Raw genomic sequence first — 6,260 nt, 5'->3', positions numbered from 1 at the left:
ATCATTAATAGCTAATTTTGACAACAATTTTGTTACCAAGGGTGGCACAACCAGTGGTTTGGATTTGGGATCAATCACCAAACTGTTTTGGAAAGCTTCCTTGCCTTTAATAAATACATTTAAATTTTCTGCTCCAAAGATGTTGAATCTATTCAAATCTACAATCTTTCTTCTAATGTTTCTGGATGAAAGTTAGGGGTTTCAATGTGAAAAAAATGAAAGTATGAGGGATTTTGCGTTAGTTGAAACTGTAAGTTATTTCATTTGGACCACCATTTTGCTCTCGTTACAGTCTGTGCAGCAGGGGGAATCCAATTAGTTCCCACAGTCACAGACATAGAAGATAACAGGCGGAAAAAGGAGGCAAAATACGAGAAAAGGCCTATAATACTTTTCTTGATTGTATTTTAACCAATCTGAGATCATATTTAAGAAATGAGCCCAAGTCTGTATCCTGCAGCCACAGTTTTTAGTATGTTTGAGAGAAGTGACATCAGGGCCGTCATAAACCCACTGAAGTTTCTGTATTCTCATCCCATCGAGTTTCATCTGTTGAATATGGAGAGCGTCTGTTTTGACACAAGTGACGGAGGCGCCAATGGGGGCAACTTAGCTTGATGCCTCTTATGCTGACAAGGCTGGCATGCTGTGAGCAGAGGGCCAAAGGCTCAGCTGACTCCCTGTCTCATCTGGAAGAAACCCGCCTGGGTCAAACACACCCATCCATCAACAGCCCCTCCCTTGTTTTCTCGTAGGGCATCCAGCAGTATTTTGCTGCCATTTTTCTCCCCCCACTCATGGCCGTCAGTCAGGGACGGCTTCGCGGTAATATAACTGACACCGGCTGGCGTTCGGGGAGTAATGAATGGCTTGGCTGGGTCCATCAGGAGGAGCAGCAGACACACTTTCATTCTCCCGCCTTTCTTTATTTCTATCTTTCTTGCTTCTTTCGTCTGTTTAGGTTTAACAACAACAACCACATTTCAAACCAACACGAAGAGCAAGATGCATTCATCTTTCGCTCCTACTGCCGCTGACCTCATCTCTCTTGATTTAGTCCCAGAGGCAAAAATGTGAGACTTTTCAAAACTATATTTTGTTTTGAGAAAAAAATGCATTTTGACATTTTCAGTAAGTTAGACATTTTATGGATTTTAAGAAAATGAACTGAAACTGATGTAGGTAGGTAAACTTCTACTAATCCACTACTAGCTGAACTAATGTTTAGCTTAGCGCTTTAGCATTTCTGTTCATTTTTGACTCCCCAAAACGTACTTTTTACTCAAGATCAATGTACTTTCTCGACTGAACTTTTAGTCAAAAATATTAGGGGTGCACCAATTTATCGACCAGACAGACCAGACAGTTTTCTTAATTTTGGGAGTTCGGTGATCGGTCGATTTTTACACGTGAAGCCGATTGTATCCACCAATCAATCTTATCAACAATCTTGACTCACTCGACGAAGATCTAAAAATCATCCTCTGTCGTCTTCTGCTCTGCAGTGAGAGAGGTTTGACCGACTGACCGGCCCATCAGGTCATGTCTGAACATTTACAGTTAACAACAGTCACCCCACTGTTACCAATTCAGCAACTTTCTTGTTATATTGAACAACATTTCAGACAAAATTGGAATTGGCAGGTAAAGATTTTTAGAAGATGGACCAGAAAACTGTAATCATTGCACCCTTATAAAATACATTTGTACACATGCATAATTTTATATAATTAGAGAAAATCCACAATAAATCCACACTTCTGAGTCTTATTCCTAGAATTGTGTATTGCATTTTTTCACCCTGAAAAAAAGACTGGCTTGAGTAAACAATTTAAAACCCAAATTTAATATGACACTCATGAAAATAGATGAACCTTTGACCACAACTGTAGCTATAAATGCAGAAATATTTTTGCACAACTTAAGCATTTGGATCACTTTGTCTTTCTCTATAAATGTTGTAAGATAATAAACATTTTAAAATTAAAGAGAGTAATTAGGTTTTTTTAAAATAACTAAGATATGATACTTTAAATGGTCTAACCAAAGTTTTTGATTCAAATCAATTGTTCAATTTTCTGTAAATCATCAGCATTAATCAACATCTGCACAAACACACACAGAATAACAGCTTAAAACATTTCCCCCCCAGATTTAGCACTCTTTTTCTTCTCTTCTCTTCTTGTCCTACAAACCAATCATGGAAAGGTGACTTTGGTGGAAGCAGAGAGGAGTTGTTGTGCCTGGGATTCCTGTGGTGTGATAGAAGCTTCTCAGCGGGGAGCTGGCAGGAGACAAGAAAAACAGTTGGTAATTATTTGTTTTTGAAAATCCTTTAGTATTTTGTGGCAAAGAAAATGTAATTCATAATTAACTTATGATTGGTATGCACTCCTGAATCTTACATATTCAAAACGAGTGGTTTAGTATCAATGCAGGTTAAAATATTACAAGCATGTCTTTATTTTATCTATCTACTTTAGAAAACTGATTTGCATTTGAGTAATTCTGATTATATTGTCCTTTGTGCTCTGCGTTTATAGCCCTTTACTCCATATTTCATTCATTGTGTCTTGCATTTGTTTCCATCCTGACATTTTACCTGTGCAGACTGGCAACGCCATTAATAGGGTTGACATTTTAACATATAACGTTGACATTTTAATATATTAATGTGGAAACTGAGCCTTTCTGATTGTTCCTTTCACTGGCGATGCCGTGAGCGAACGGCCGCTAATAAATGACTGCAGTGTTTGATGCTTAAGGATGATAGAATGGCTCATTATGTTCTGAGCTGCTGTTAATAATGTGTTTACATGTTAAGGTTAATAGTTAAATCTGAGAGTCAGGCCTCCCCCCCCCCAAAATAGCTACTCAGTCAGTGGTTGAGCAGAGTTAATAAAGTTGAAAAAAGAGTGATAGCTCAGCTTTTTTATGAGAACTCACATGAATCAAGCTGTTTGAATGTCGGCTTTATGCTAATGTTTAGCCCTTCCGGACAAATTTGCTGTACCGTAATCATGACACACTTAAAAATTCCAACGGTTTCTGAAAGCGGACACGTTGCGCTTTTCAGTCGACATTAGGTTATTACGGTAATTTCATTCCCGCCTCTTTTACTCGACGATAAACTGCGGAAATAACTTGCTAGATATAGGAACTTCTGCTTGTTATGGATAAATGGGCAAATATATTTACTCACAGGACATTTAAAGAACTGCGTACAATTAAAATAAGCAAAACTATCCAAGCAGAGATTTGAAACTTAGGTCTGAAAGGGTTTTAAAGCACTTGCTAATAATAAATATCAACAGTATTGAAATACCACGTTTGTAACATTCAGGGTTTAAAAATCAAGCTTTTAATTAATTTGCCAACAATTTCAGTAACAATCTCATATTCCACACATTTTAAATTTGTTTTTGCTTCCTTTGACAAATGGTCATATTAGATAAATCAATATTTGTATTTGATTTTATGCCTTGTATGCGAGTATTTGTCTTTGAGCTGATGCTAGTATATTATTTATGATTTCAGGGCTGCATGCTGTCAGCCGGGCCTCTGATCTGATAAACACACCACATAGTTGACCTTTGGTTTCTTCCATGATCTTACTCTCAAACTGTCCTGATGTTTCATACCACAAGACAAAATGTCAACAATCATGGAAATAATCAAATGACTTTGTAAACATTTCAGTTCCGCATAAGGCTGCACTGCCTCATCAATTTTAACCTTCTCTGCACCCGTCAATATTCTGATAGTTTTGTTTAGAATAAACCCCATTTCACTCTTCAAGCTTTAAGATTTTATATATTATGACATGATGTTAATTATCTATTCTCTTTCAGGGTCTGAAATATTACAAATTTACCCCAAATGGACAGAAACACACATCCTTTGTGTCGAGAAAGTGTGAAAGACTCGTTTTCACTTATTTTATTAAAAGGTAATGACTTGATGACCAAAAAATATTAAGCATGGTGGTGGAATCATTGTGTCAACCATGAATTATTATCCTGCAAAAACACAAAATCTTATAGTTTTTTGTCTAGTTTCTAGTGTAAATCTTAGTACACTTGAAATTAGACAAAACTGACTTTCAAGTATTTTTTTTAGCAAGATATATGTTTATAAATCAATAACTTCTCAATATTTCTAAAATATTCCACTTATAACAAGATATTTTTAAAATACTACATAAAATAATCTGCTGGTGAACTTTTTAAGTTAACATAAAATAATTATTTACTCTAAAGAAACTCCTACATCTTGCTAAAAAGTTACATATAAGTCAGTTTTGTCTTATTTCAAGATGTTTCCAACAGAAATTAGATAAACATACTTTGTAAGATTATTTAAGAAATCCAGACCAAATTATGACACCGCCCATCCAATGACTAAAACTGGATTATGTACAGCAAATATTTGAAATAGAAAACTTACACAATAATTAATCCAAGTGATTCAACGGCCTATTCAAAGTGCAGAATTCAGCATGATTAAAACAATGTGGTTGGACATTGGGGGATTCCTCTACAAGAATTTAAGAGGTTGAAAATTCATGTTTTTGCTGTTAAAGTTGGTTTTACAATTAAATGATACATGCGACTGAAACAAGGTGTGTAATTATTTTACCATCAGAGCTTGCCTTGTTCCACTTACGCCTTGGAAAAGCTGAAGAGACTGTTTAAGAAAAGAGTAAGTAGAATAGAAAAGAGTCGCCATTTTCTCTTCCGTGCCTGTGGGCTGTCTGTGTTGCTTTATAAATAGTTTGGTGTCTCAGCAGGAGAAAAGTGCTTCATCACAGAGGATGGACGAAAGCTGCATCCTTCGCAGAAACACCAGCGCTGAGCTTTGATTGCAAGTGCCTTTCCTCATTCCTGCTCCCATGAATGAACCTCCTCTGCACCGTGCCTGCGATACATATTCAGCATCCTGCTCAAGCACTGCATTCACTGATTTGCTTCCTCTCTTAATAACGAAGTTGAAATCTCTTATGTAAGCATTACTCTGAGCTGGAGGTGCACAGTCTCCTATGAGAAGAAAAATAAAAATGTAACAAAGTTTAGTTTAAAGACTGTTAGAGAATGTTATGCATGTGTCAATGAGTCATAATGTTAATAATGTTGATTATTTTAAGTTTATGAAATGTTTTTAGCAACAAAAGTAAGAATTTTCTTTTACAACCTTTGCTGTATTTAGCCAAATGTAATGGATGGGTGTGAAAAGTTTGTTTTTGAGTTAAAACATGCTGGATGTTTGTGGCACAACTAACAACAACAACAAAAACAACAACAACAACAACATAATAATAATAATAATAATAATAATAATAATAATAATAATAATAATAAAACAGGCTAACTGAAGAAAAAATAGTTGTGTTGCACTTTATATTTTCTGTTTAAAAAGTTAAAAACTCCTGACAGAAAATATAATCCTAGAGAAATTACAAAAAGTCTCAGATCGCCAAATTTGTGCCATTCTTGAAAACCAGTTAGGGGCTACACAAAATGAATCCAAGGGCCACAAATGGCCCCCAGGCCGCACTTTGGACATCCCTGCTCTAGTTCAAGGCTTCCACATAAATGAGCCATGTGTTGAAGGACTGTAATCACGCTGAGGTCGTTACTGTGGTTCTATTCATCAGTGTCAGCAGGCTGTATGTTACTCTGTTTCACAGTCGCCGTGATATTTAATGTACATATTCACTCAGACCGACTCGGCAGCCCTGAAATGTCAGCCTTGTTTCATGCAGACTCTTTTTAAAAGATGCAGACCAATACACCAAGATGTAATCTCACACTCATGCATGCATGCAGCCGTTTAGTGCTGGTTTTATTAGCAGCTGTGAGATATACTGCAGTGGTTGACGCCTCTGAGAGACATGAGGCATCTGGATTCCCCAGCGACAGCTGCTTGCAAAGTGTGACGGAAATGCTGCCTCTGCTCACTCTGTCCTCCTCTCATGTTTGCTTCCTCACCATATTCTCTCCGGTTTTTTAGTTCTTGTCATTCATTTCCTGTCCGGTGCAGAACCCATCGGGTTATCGCTCCGTCCATGTCTAGTAAGAGTTAAAAGGAAGACTACCAACCTTCGCTGGATGAATTCAATCTTCACCTCTTGGTTTTAATCAAAGCTAATGGAAATGCTGGCCAGGTCCCATCTCAGCCCTGCGCAGCAGCACAAGCAGCCCTGCACATGCAGTTCGGGTTATTTTGCACAGACTCAGCATTGGCTGTACAGTGTAAAAATT

The sequence above is a fragment of the Poeciliopsis prolifica genome, unplaced genomic scaffold (genome assembly GCF_027474105.1).
Source record: "Poeciliopsis prolifica strain line A6 unplaced genomic scaffold, Auburn_PproV2 SCAFFOLD007, whole genome shotgun sequence".
Taxonomy (NCBI): Eukaryota; Metazoa; Chordata; class Actinopteri; order Cyprinodontiformes; family Poeciliidae; genus Poeciliopsis; species Poeciliopsis prolifica.
This window is presented reverse-complemented; position numbering follows the sequence as displayed.